The sequence below is a fragment of the Adiantum capillus-veneris genome, chromosome 17, assembly GCF_014529385.1.
Source record: "Adiantum capillus-veneris isolate H3 chromosome 17, ASM1452938v2, whole genome shotgun sequence".
Lineage (NCBI taxonomy): Eukaryota > Viridiplantae > Streptophyta > Polypodiopsida > Polypodiales > Pteridaceae > Adiantum > Adiantum capillus-veneris.
The window spans coordinates 148,926,982-148,940,203 of NC_140947.1; positions in this window are offsets into that span (position 1 = coordinate 148,926,982).

The following is a 13,222-nucleotide window of genomic DNA, read 5'->3' on the forward strand; positions in this document are numbered from 1 at the left end:
CATTTGTGCCTTCAAGAAAGACTCTCCATGGGTGCTCAACTTTGTCAATATCAAAAAACTATATGCAAGTGATGACCATCTTTGCTATTTTGCATGTCAGATCTGGTACATACCACATCATAGTTATTGTAGCCCTAAGAGTGTGTAGCATACATGTTTCCATGGGCCATTGTTCTATTTTGGATTGGCAAGGATAAGGTAATTTAAAACTATCTTTCTCTTGCTCTTCTACACTGCATAAGTATCCTATGATTATCGTCTAGGAATAGGACAATAATTCGGGCCGATCCTTAGATGATGTGGTGAATTTCTATTGATTATTTCATCCTAAGGTCGCTTTTCAAACCATCTTTTTCTCCATTGTGGTTGGCTCTCAAGGATGAAACGTACTTGTGCTTTTGTAGCTATGACTCCTTCATAATTTCCATGCATTTAGTTCCAAATATGGAAGCAGCTTCTTCTTCCATAAGACAGCTTCCTGCTTTATTAAGGGCAATGCTAGCATGGTGTGGTTGAATTTTTTGACTTTCTCATCTAGTTGGATCATGAATAATGCTACATTCCAATAGATCATGAATTCCACCCACAGTTGAAGTATCAAGTAGGTCTGTCAAGGGCAGTTGATCAACACTTTCAAACTCTATGTGTGTGGTTTGGGTGATCAGAAGATGTACTTGGAATGTGTTGCCCAAATCCCTAGCTTTGGCTTTCAATCCTCAAGAATGCAACTCAGCTTGTGCGGTTAAATCCAATTTTGCTTTGGCAAGCAGTTTTTGTAGGTCTTTGATCTGTTGCTCCTTCTGGGCATTGGTTGTGAGCATGCTAGCCATTAATAGTTTCCTCTATAGCTTCTCTTGTTCCAACTCAGTTGTAAGAGTGCTTTAAGCTCATCAAAATTTTTTGTTGAAGGGAGAGAAGTACATGTTGGTGGTGTTGCATCTTGATTGGAAAGGAGAGTAGAAAGAGTGTGCTTCACCCCATCGTATGAGTCACATAGCTTTGAATACTTCTTCCTCTCCCTTTCCAGTTTCTCTTTAATTTTGTCCCGCTCTACTTGAAAATGGCTATTAGCTTCAATTTCCCTTTCTAGATCTTTATAAGCATGTTCTGCATCTTTCTTTGCCTTCTCTAGATCTCTTTTTAACTTCTATTTATCCTTGCGCAGATTGTTCACTACTTGCATTAGCTCTGCTATCTCTTGGGTTGCTTTCGTCATGATGGATTTGGACTCTTTAGATTCTTTAATCCAAGCCCCAATCACCATTTTGTGACAGTTGAATTGGAGCTCCAACATGTCAAGGGCTTCCCGTAGATCAACTTTTCAACTATCCTTAGGGCCACTTTTTAATGTGTTGGCTACAGAGGAGGGAGGTCCCTTTTACTCATGTCCTCTTGTCTTTATGATGTATCAGCACATCCTTCTAGTTGTGGAGGAAACTTTGGTGATTTGGTAGCTTTGTCATGTGCAATGTGTTGCTCCTCATGATGTAGCGGTTCTACATCGAGTCAATCTTGCATCTCTTCTTCATTATTCATGGAATTCCAGATTTTGCTGGTCCAATAGACTTTCTTGTGCACCCCCGGTGGTATGGACAGTAGATTGATTATGGTGGAGAATGTGGTTTGGGAGAGGTGGTCTCCCCGGTTCCCTCTACTATATTTGCAGTAGTTGTAATCTCTCAAATCATCTCCTCGTGTTGTGTTGTTGGATTGCAAGGTGAAACCAATATTGAATCTAAATCTATCATTTGTTGTCTCTTGGATTCTACCTCTCTTTGATTAGCTTTGTGCTTCAACTCAGTACGGATTCTTTACCTTGCAGCAGCACAGCCAATTTGAGGCCATCTTTTGTAGTTTATCTTCTCTCTTCCTTGAGCTTTTGTAGCCGAGCATCCAATTTTGAATCATCAAAATCTAGTAAGGAGGATGAAACTTGATGTGTCTCCGTGGCCTTCTTTTGCTCTTCAGCTTTCTTTGCAAGCCTTTCTACTCTCAATCTTTGAGACTCCTCCATTGATCTTTGCACTTGTGTTATTAGAATATGTTCCTCTTGTCATGATTTCTTCTTGACAAGGGGAATCCATGTTTCTTCTTCCTCTTCATTTGTCTGGTACTATGAAGGGATGTCCCCTTTTCTTTTAATCTCCTCATGGAGATTTATGCCTGACTCCATGGCTTTGCTATCTATAGCGAGTGCTTTTGAGTTAGATCCGCATGTCTTTCTTTTTGTGGGAATTATAGAAACATTGTGCAACGCTTGGACACTATGCTTTGACTTATAAATAAGTCTAATTAGGACTATGCTTCAAGGAGGTCTTCAATCATTCCAAGTGCTTGATATGCAATGCGGGTCATCATCCACCAACATTCATATAAATCTTGTTCTTCTCGCTGCTCTTTAGGTTTTCCTTGACCAAGTTATCCAAAATATAATGGCCCAAGTCTCATTTGATGACACAATGCTCTGATAAGATGATGGCCATGACTACCTCCAGATAAAAAAGTGGTCCGGTGTATCTGGATGGCTTCTGTACTTTGAGATGTTGTAAGATCAATTGTAATGGAAGTTCTATCTTTGCATAGATTAGATCCTTATATGTGAGCTTGTGGCCCTATTGCTTGATAAAAGCCTTGTCATTATCAATTGCCTTGGTCTTTAGCAGCAAGTTGTGGTGGTCAGCATGCAAGTGAAGTGCTTGGAAAATGATTTTACCAGTAATATTTACTTGCCCCCATCTTTGTCTGTAAGTGTAGTTTCTTCATTGTACTAGATGCTTGATATCAATTTGCGTGCTCTTTAAAAATCAGTTCCCCATGGTGGTAGACAAAAAAAACTATCGAGTTGCAAGCACCTGACACCATCAATCATTTCGGGTTTTTGGTGTAGAATCCACATCTCTTTAGGGATTATGGTTGCTTTTACTTGGTTCCATCCACTGCTTGGAACTTTCTAATGAATATGTTTGCCAAAATCTACTCCAAATCGTCATCTTCGATATGAGTTTTCTCATTTGACGAAATGTTGACGATTTCATAAGGAGCATCTCCACATTCCTTTGGTGCACAACTTCAAGGCATCCTCGCTAACAAAATTTATCATTTTTGTGCCAATAATTCGATCAAAAACTTGTCAAAAAATCCGCTCTAGCACAAATTTGACCAAACTATAGGCACTAGAAGGAATTGGTTCAAGTCAATTCTAGGAGAGGTACAAGGATTGCAATCCATGTTTGGTAGCTACATTAAGTTTTCTTGATACCATTAGGTTCAATGTGATTACTAGATGCTATGATAGCAAACAATCTGAGTTTGGAATTTGCACAAGGATTTTTCTTCAAAAGACTTGAGACTTTGGGGGTGGGCTATAGTTATCATGTGGGTCAAATCGGTTGGGGGCTCTGGTTCTGAAGTTTGGGATGGGTACATGGATTGTGATCCACGTTTTGTCATATAATGGACTAAGAATTGTGTCATGTGTCCTAATAACTAATCCTAGCACACTGATGAACTCTTTTCAAATTCAAACCAAAATCTACCAAGTTAGCCCAAATTCTTAGCTTATGGTCATTATTTTTCAACTTTGATCAAAATTGATTTTTAAGGCCCTCTTTGTTGCAATTTTGTTGGTTAGTAGGTGTTAGTTTTCCCTAACTTGTTGCTTTGATGAAAAAGAGATGTATGTCTACTAATCTATCGATTCTCATCATATTATGACATTAATTGGTCTTTCTACCATTGAATTCAAGTTTAATGCTCCTCTTAAGCACTCTTTAGATACAATTTGAATCTTTGAGCATGAACATTGAACATTGAATTAAAAGAATTCATACATATTTTTTAGGCAATGAACATTGAATTAAAAGAATTCAGACATATTTTTTTCTCTATGCACCTCTCAAAGGCCATCTCCAAATATAACAGATGCATTTCCTCTGTAGAGAAGATGGTAAAATCATCTACACATATAACAGATGCATTTCCTCTGTAGAGAAAATGGTAAAATCATCTACAAATATGGCCAACAGTTTGTGCAAAAACTCAATGGATATCTCCATCATGCATCGCTGGAAGGTTGTTGGAGCATTGCAGAGTCCAAATGGCATGACTAGATATATAAATGCTCCCCATTCAATGATGAATGTTGTTTTAGCCTAGTCCTCAAGTGCAATGTTAAGTTGATTGTATTGTATCCATCCATGAAGCTGTACATTTTGTGGCATGCAATCCCATCAGTAACATGTCTGTAAAGGGTAGTGGAAAAGGATCATTGATGGTTTGAGCATTTAATTTCTTGCAGTCCATGCATACCCTCAATTTTCCATTTTTTGGGGAGCCTATCACTATTGGAAAAATCCAGTCACTACTATCCACTTCTGTTATGAACTATGCCTTGAGAAGATTTTCTATCTCCTCCTTGACTTTCTTGTCATAATTGGGGTTCATCAACCTTTGTAATCTGAGTGGTCTGGAATAGGTTTCAATGGTATCCTATGTTGGCACACTTCTAGGTCTACTCCTTTCAAACCAATATGTTACCATGCAAATACATCCTTGTATTTTTGGAACATTGCCTTTGCTTTCTCCTTGATCTCTGGCTTCACATGCTTATTATTTTTAATCATTCGAGGGTTTTCTTCTGAGCCAAGATTCCACTCGTCCACTTCTTGTTCGTATGGAAGCAAACAGTTTGGGCCTTCTCCCTTTCGTTTGGCCAATGACTTAGCTTCCTTCTCAATCAAAATTCCAACAGCATAGTCATTGAAGGGGTTGCTCAACTCCAGTAATCCATTTTGAATCTATGTTTCCTCTATTGCTAGGTTCCCCTGATTAAAGCCTACTTGACTGGTTTTCCCTATTGGTATGAAGTCAAACTTGTTTGGTGATGGATGCTTTGGTGGCTGACCATCTAACTAAACTAATCTTTCCCCAGATTTCAACTCAGTGAACTGATCTAGGTACTGATTTCTTTATCTCTCAGCATGCTCAATGTCCATTAGCACAACACTCAAGTCTATCTCTGTTAGTGGAAAAATGTTCATTGAAGCAAGCATATTTTCAACCTTCTTTGTTCCATATTTCTTACGCAGCTCTTTAGGTCTCAAACCTTTCTTCCAACTTCTAGTGTTGTCAATCTTTATCTGAATTCTTGTGTTGATTCCTTGAATTGTCAGTGTTTGGTTGGCATAGTCGTGTATCGCACCAACAATTTTGAGCCATGGTCTGCCTAAAAGCATCCCATATGCCCCACCTGGATAATTCAAACCTCATCATCTCTGATGGCTGCCAGGTCTATTGCTCTAGCTTCAACTTCAACTTTCCTCTTTTGTCTTATGAACTTTGCAGCCTTTGGTAGTGTCTTTCTGATATCATCAAGTTACCAGAGCTACAATTTGAACTAGAAGATTCTCCTCTTGTTGCTGGTTTAACCTATGATGGACACTCTAACTAGTCTTTCATTAGTTCAGTGGCTCCAACTTTGGTCAAGTTTGATTTGACTTGCCGTACTTTGTTAGCCAGACTCTGAACTATAATGATCATGGACTCATTCAGCCCAAATACTGCTTTCTCACTCTGGTGCTCCTCCTGTGCCCCTGAAGGATGAGGTGGTAGTTTCTAAATCATGTGAGCCTCAAAACACCCTGGTTGTTCTAGCCTCTTCTTTGCCAAATTTTCTATAATTTTAGATGCCAGCTCTCTCTATTCTTGTCATTCATCCACTGCCATCGCTTTGCCTTTAGCCTTCCATACAGCTCTCTGCTACTCCCACTTCTTGGTTTTAGTAGTTTGCTTTTCCTCATTTTCATCAGAGAGTTCTTCAATGATAGTGCCTCAGCTTCTTGTGACGACCTTGGTTGACAATGATTCTAGTGTCTTCTATTCAGGTACTTCTGGTTTGGTAGCATTAAGACAATGAGCTGTGAAGTGACCATACTTCCCACAAGTATAACAATTCATGCTTCTTTTATGAAATTCCCCTCTACCTCTGCCTCGGCCAATATCCCCTTGGTATTTTCCTCAGCCAATGCCAGCACCTGTGCTAGTTTCATTATCTTTAGGCCCATTGGCTCCATCTGCTTTGAATATCTATGGATTTTTTAGTGCAATCATTGACAAATCCTTTCCCTTTTTAAAATGATGAATTCTTATGCCGCAGTTGTTCCATACATTACCATAGGCTTTGCAATATGTGCACTATGAGAATTCATCAGATATGTGATCTTTAGATCTGCATTTGGAACACCAGATCTCCATCTTCTTTACTGAAGGTCTTGTCTTAGCTATTTCAGCTATTTGCTTTGACATTTCCTCCAGCTTCCTGGTCCATGATTCCTTTTTCTTTCCCTTGCATTTGTCATTTGAATCACTCTCAGATGAACTGGAATTGGTGCTAGATTTTGATTGTTCAGTGGATGACTCATTGTCATTGGACTTTCTCTTCTTATGGCTTTTCTACTTCTTGGCTTGCTGTTCCAATTTTAGAGCTTTTTGTAACAAGTCATTAAACTTCTTTGCAGGTCTTGGAACCTCGTGTTCCCTTAGCTTCTTACTTCTCAACCCATTTAGAAATCAGGCTCTCATTTTCATTTTTGATTGAGGCTCTTGCAACTAACTGGTTAGTTTCTTGATCTTTTCCACGTAGCTTCTGACCGACAACTTGCCCTGTTTGATCTTGTCTAGCTCACGTAGGATGTCCCCATCCCCCCTATTGTTTGAATATTCTAATCTGAAGGCCTTAATGAGCTTATTTTAAGACCTTAGCTGGCAAGCTGGGTAATGGTAGTACCATTTTGTTTGAATATTTTAATCTGATGGCCTTAATGAGCTTATTATAGGACCTTATCTGGCAAGTTGGGTAATGGTAGTACCATTTTTTGGCTACCTCTTTTTGAGTGTCTGGGAAACTATTCTCCCCGTCCATCTTCATCAATGTCCTCAAGTTTAGCATACTGCTCAAAGGCTTGGATGTGAACATCAGGGTCATCCTTCTTGCCTCCTTTGAATACTGTAAATGAAATTTGCAGATTAGTGGAATGCTTATGACTACTAGCTCTGGATCTATGAGCTGATTTCTTATCTTTGGATTTTGTCTTGCTGTAATTGAACAGTTCTCAACTAATATCGCTCATGTAAGAAGATTCTATAGATCGGTCTATGGTGGAAAAGTATGACATCAAATGTTTGAGCCTTCTGCAAAACATGTCATATTTGCTAGAGAATGGGTAGATCAGCTATACTAGATATGACACCATTGACCACCACTTTTCAAGCTTTATAGATATTTATGAAGTGGAGACCAGATTTCATGGGACCTTTCAAGAAGGTCACACCCAAGAATAACAAGTACATAGTCATGGAAACATGCTATGTCAATAAATGGGTAGAAGCCAATGCACTCCCAAACAACACAACCAAGTCCACAACTTGATTTATACATGAACGTGTCATACTCTTGGGGAATCGACCATGGAAAAATTATTATACCACATAAGTTCAAGGAAGGGGGGTTTCTTTAAAAGCTAAATAAGCATATAAGTTAGATAGAACCCTAATAATTAATCTTTTAAACTTATAAAGAGAGGTGGGTTATAAGTCTCTTGAGGGGGAGGGGGAGAAGAGATAGAGATGTATTGAAAGGAGAAAAACATATCTTCTCTCTATGAATTATATTGATATCATACATCACAATTGACATATATAAATAAAGATTTTAATCAATACATCAGAGGCCAACATTTTTGCACAATTTATATAATTCTCATATGGTATCACTGAGATTGCAAAATTTAGGTCCTTTTCATATAAATCACCTCAAGTCTATCTTTACTTATGCTTCCATCAAGATTTACCTAATGCGAACTTCTTGAATTTTATTCTCTCTTATAGTATTAGGCTTATTCTTATAGTATTAGGGTTATTCGAGGCTTAGGAATACCTCCATGAAGGTATATTGACTTAAATTAATGCTTAAAACACAGAAGAGAGTTTTACTAATCAACATGTGTTTCCAAAGAACCATACAAAACCTTCTATGTAAAGTAGGGGTATACTAATTTTTTTCACCTTAGCTTTTATATGTGTCAAAAGGGGTCATAGCTACCTTATACATGTCATAAATAAGGGGTTTTCTAAGACTCTCCGCTCATAAGTGGCATGTACTTTTCTATAAAGATTGGATCCCCTAGGATATGACTATCCTCAAAAAATAGTATCAAATCAGATAACTCATTTCATTAGTGACACTATTTAGATCTTGACTGAGATATTATCCATGAAGTATAAAAATCAACACCGTTATTATCCCAGATGCAATGGACAATCTCAGAACAGTAAGACTATAAAGATCATTCTGACTAAGTTTGTCCAAAAAGAGCCTCATAGCTGGGATGAAAAGCTTCAAATTGCACTATGCACATATCAAACAGACTACAAGTGACACCGTTCAAAATGACATATGGTACAAAGGTTGTAGTCTGATTTAAGTTTGTAGTCACTTGTCTCAAAGTTGCAAGTTGAACATGATATGAATTGTAACACTAACTTGAAAAAGAGGAAAATCTATTGAAGCTAGAGGAGATCAGAAAAAGGGCAATGATGGAACAAGAAGTGGTTCAACAAAGGCAGAACCATTGGCATGACAAGAAACTAAAAGTGCAAGAATTTTGAAAAGGGAATCTAGTTCTCTTGTATCGATCTAAATGAGGGCCTAAGAAACCAAACCTAAAGATTGTATGGCTTGGACCTTATGAGGTCAAGTTGATATTTTTGAACGGTATAGTTAGATTGATTTTATTTTTTTTAAATGTTACTTGGCATTTATCATGGGTCCAAGATCAAGTTATATTATTTAGCACGAGAGGAAACCCTTGCACAATCCACTAACCCATCATATACATCATATTCTAGAGCCAAAACACTAGATTTATTTTGGTAAGATCTAATATAAATCACAATGACTAGAGTTTTTAAACTTCAAATATTTTGGAACCTATTAGACATATGTTTCAACAGCTAGGCAATGAGAAAGTGTCAGATGGAAATGGAATTCTACAAAGGTGGGGAATGTACCCAATCCCCCATCTCTACAAAATATCGTTGCAACTCAATTTTGTCTCATCAATCGAGTGGTTCACAATTGCCATATTTTGTAATAAGCATCCTTTGGAGGACTTATGGGGGACCTAAGGCCAAAACATGGTGATTGTGTAGTAGAGGACCAATGAAACAGTATCAGATAACAAAGAAACTTTGCTCAAACAAAGAATACATCAAACAACCTATCCCTACAAAGTATCATTGCAATCTGATTCCATCTTGTCGATCTCAAGCTGCCCAATTGTCATGTTTTTTCCATAAGCCTCCTTTGGGAGCCTATGGCCAAAATATGGAGATTGTGCAGTATGGGACCAATAATACGTTGTCAGATGTCCATGAAACTTTTCAAGGGTAGATAATGCACCAAACCCCTTCCCTTGGTAAAGTTTCATTGCAATCTAAACCCGTCTCCTATGTTTTGGGTTGCACCATCGCCATATTTCTGTCATTGGAGTCATATGGGGGAAAATGGTGATGATGCAACCTTACTGATGAGATGGGTTCAGATTTCAATGAAACTTTTGATGGTGGGTAATCCAATAACCCCACACTGCTACAAGATTCCATTGAAATTGGATTCCATCTCATCGATCCTGAGTTGCACAATTGCCCCTATGGGAGTCTATTTCATAAGGTACATCTTCGAGGACTTGTGTTGCACATTTACCATATTTTTCCAATAGGGGGCCTATATTATAGTATGGTGATTGTGCTCCACAAGAACGAGAGAAAGTATGAAATGGAAATGAAACTTTACAAGGGTAGGGAAATCCACCAAACTCCTAGCCTCTACAAAATTTCATTGCAATCCAAACCCGTCTCGTCTATCCCAAGTTGGACCATCACCATATTTTTTCCATAGGCTTCCTTTTGGTGGGGGCCTATTGCAAAAAGATGGTGATTGTGTAGCACATGACCAATTAGATGGTGTCAAATGGCAATAATGCACCAAACTTCCTACCTTTCCAAAGTTTCATTGCAAAAGTATTCCATCTCATCGGTTCCAAGATACACAATTGTCTCTTTGGGGCCCTATGTCAACAAAAAGGCAATTGTGCAGCATGGGACAAATGGGATGGTGTCAGATATTGTTGGGGTATAGGCGCCTGTGCCTTGCCCGACCGCCCAGAGTCTGGGCGCCCACTGACTTGTATACCTTATACATAGCATAAGTGTATAGGGGGCTGCTCACTCTTTGAGTCTCCCCACCCACATCGTGTGTGTCTCTCCTTCTCTCTCTCTCTCACTCTCCGTCTGTGGTGCTCCCCGATCCCCTTCAATTGGTATCAGAGCTATGGTGACCGCAAAGAGCACGACGGCTTTGAGAGCTTCGAGGCGATAGCTCGCTCGCTCTCGACGGTAGAGAGATTAAGAAAGCTTGGAAGCTTTGTGAGAATGCAATGGGAGCTTGTGAGCTCAGTTGAGAGTGATGTATGCTCTTGTGGAAGCTCAGAAAGGAGTGTGGAAGATTGTGTGTAAGTGAAGGTGCTGCCCTAAAACTGTGTGCGCAGCAGCACAGTTTTCAGATTCATTTTTCTCCTTGTAGAATGCAGATCTGAGAATTCTGTCCCGTGGTGCCCATCCGTTTCAACGTGGTCTACAACTTTGCAGAAGAAACTTTTTGCAAATTTCTCACTGTTTTGCTGATATTCAGCTCAGACTGACTGTATACAGAAAATTTCAGATTTTCTGTTGTCGCATTGTGTGCGAGTTTGATGCACTTTTGGAAGTACGCGAGATGCTTGAAATTGAGTGCATAAATTCTGAGCTGAAGATGCAATTGCAGCTTGTGTTAAGCTTGTGGTTTGAGGGTTTTTGGTAGACTTGGGCAACGAAGTACGGAGGCATTTACACACCACCGAAGCGGTCTTTTGAGAGACGCAGGTTTTTGGAGCACACAGGTGGAGCTTCTTTCACTGGTTTTCACAAGATACTTTGGCAGTGATTTTGTGCTTGGATTCATGATCCTTGTGGATGGTTTGCATATGGTTATGGCGCATGGTTGATGCCCATTATACATGCATTTTGGCGAGCACTTTCAAGTGCCAGTGAGCTCTCTTGAGAGCATTGTTTTCACATTGATCAAGTTTCAGGATTGCAAATCTTTTGGCGCTTGCTTATGCGCGGTCACTCCGTTGATGTACGTTGAGTGCAGATTGCCATTGTATGTGAAAATGTGGAGCCATTTTGGCATTTCTACTCATTGGCATTGAGTAGTGTTATGGTTTATGGTAGAGATTGTACTTGAGTTTTTTGCTCAGTTTTCAGGGGAAATTCTGTCGAATTTTTCCCAAATTCTCGCCATAGTTTGTGGTCAAGTGTTTACTCTCACTTTGACAGGTTTTGTCAGTTTGTACACAGTTTTGTGTTTTTGTATCCACTCTCGCAAGAGTGAGGAGTTGTGTATCTTTCTTTGCTTGCGACAGTGGTTTGCTCTCAGGTGGGAGAGTCTTGTGATCTCGAGCATTGTTTGCCATAGTTTTGCAGAGCTTATGCATGTATATTGAGTGTAGTTTGATGCGCATTGATTGCTCATTGTATTGAGCTTGCAGGACAATGGTTATTTTGTGTTGATAGCCATTGTGCGTCAAAACTCTGGCGAAATTTTCCCAGGAGTTTTATGCGTATCATTTATGCGATCTAGGTAGAGATTGCGGGTTGCACTCAGCATTTGCGTGCGGTGTTCTCTGCAGGTGGGAGATTTGTGCGTGTGTATGCATCGATGCCGCACATTGTGGGCTTGGTGATTAGCTCACGGGTTTGACAGGCGTACAATTATCTTGGCACACTCACAGGAGTGAGTATTGTGATGTATGCTTGTGTGGCTACGAGCTAGGTAGCCGGATTCGAGCACTAATGGCTTGAGGTTTTTCAGCAGGTTTCAGCTACAGGTTTATAAGTTTACAGGCAGGTTTGAGGTTTTATTTGGGCGCTGAATTTTCAGCCATTGTTTCCTCTTTGCAGGTGTCCATGTATGGCTCAGTTGTAGGCTGATTTGGGACACATTTGTGACTTGTTTATGCAGTTTTTTAAGAGCTGAATTTTGGGGCTGATTTGCAGCCATATTTGCAGACTTTTGTTGATGCGATTCGAGCCAGTTTAGGGCTGATTTGGTTGACATTTGCTACTCATTGTTGGTTGCTCTTTTGTGAGCATTATGGCTGATTTTTCATTTGACTTCTAGCGTTATGGTCTGACACAGTTTGATGGTGCAGATTTTGTTGCTTGGAAGGAGCATATGCTTGTTGCATTGGCGGATTTGGGGCAGGATAAACCCTTGCGTGGTTTATCGGCGAAGCCCAAGTCTATGCGTGATGATGATTGGCAGGATCTTGATGAGTTGGCAATGTCTACGATTCGTTTGCATCTGGTTGAGTCTGTTGACTGGCAGGTCTCGAGGGAGACTACAACTCATGCTTTATGGCAGAGTTTACATGCTATGTACGCGACATCCATGCCTACAGGGGAGTCTAGTCCCACTTCTATGTCCATGGGAGAGATTGGGCCCACACGCAAGTCTCGACGGCATAGAGACTTGACATGTTGGCATTGTGGACATAGAGGGTACATTAGGCGTCGATGTTTCAGGCGTTTGAAACAACGGAGGCGACAGATGCGTGATGCAGATTTGGGCATGACAGATGCTAGTGAGATCAGTACGGTGGTTACTGAGTATGCTTGTGACGGCGATGTCACATTTACATCTAGCTTGTCTTCAGACGATCTTATGTCTACGGATTGCATATCGTATTGCACATTGTCTTCACAGTGGTTACTAGATTCAGATGCTACATTCCATGTCACGTCGCATCGTGAGTGGTTTAGCACGTTTTCTAGTGGGAGACTTGGTTGTGTGCACATGGCTGATGGTGTTGTGTATGACATTGAGGGTGTAGGAGACGTATGTTTGTCCTTGCCCATTGGTATGAGATTTACCCTGCGTCATGTGCTTTATGTGCTAGATCTGAGATGGGATTTGATCTCAGTCAGATAGTTACGGTATAGTGGATGTCGGGTATCGCTGCTTGATCGATCTTTTGCGTTGCATTTGGGTTCGCTAGTGATTGCGAGAGGTGCTAGGAGTGGTACAGGTTACCCATTGCATGTGGATCACGAGAGAGACGGTGTT